Source organism: Galeopterus variegatus, unplaced genomic scaffold, assembly GCF_000696425.1.
Source record: "Galeopterus variegatus unplaced genomic scaffold, G_variegatus-3.0.2 Scaffold6932, whole genome shotgun sequence".
Classification (NCBI taxonomy): Eukaryota; Metazoa; Chordata; class Mammalia; order Dermoptera; family Cynocephalidae; genus Galeopterus; species Galeopterus variegatus.
The window spans coordinates 5,675-6,065 of record NW_007733043.1 but is presented as its reverse complement, the minus strand read 5'-3'; positions in this window follow the sequence as shown (position 1 = coordinate 6,065).

Here is a 391-nt window from a genome sequence, read left to right as displayed (position 1 = left end):
AACCACCCCAGCCTGAGGAGGCAGGTTTTTACAGAGTCCCCTTCATCTCCACTCCATTCTCCATGGAAATTCATGTCCCTGGTTTCTTTTTTTGTTGTTGTTTTTTAACTTACATAATAATTAGGAGTCTTCTGCATTTGTACATTTTTTTAAATGACTTTTCCAGCTTTACTTTTCTTTTTCCTTTTTTTACTTATTTTTTTATTATTTTAATTTATCAATATACAGTATAATTGGTTTCCATGTCCCTCTATCAATTCATCATTTTCCTCCCTCCCACTCCCCTCCAACAACATCATATCTGTTCACTTGTCTTAACAAAATCAAGGAATTGTTGTGATTGTTGTGTCTTCTTCTCCCCTCCCTTGTTCACTTGTATATTTACTCATTT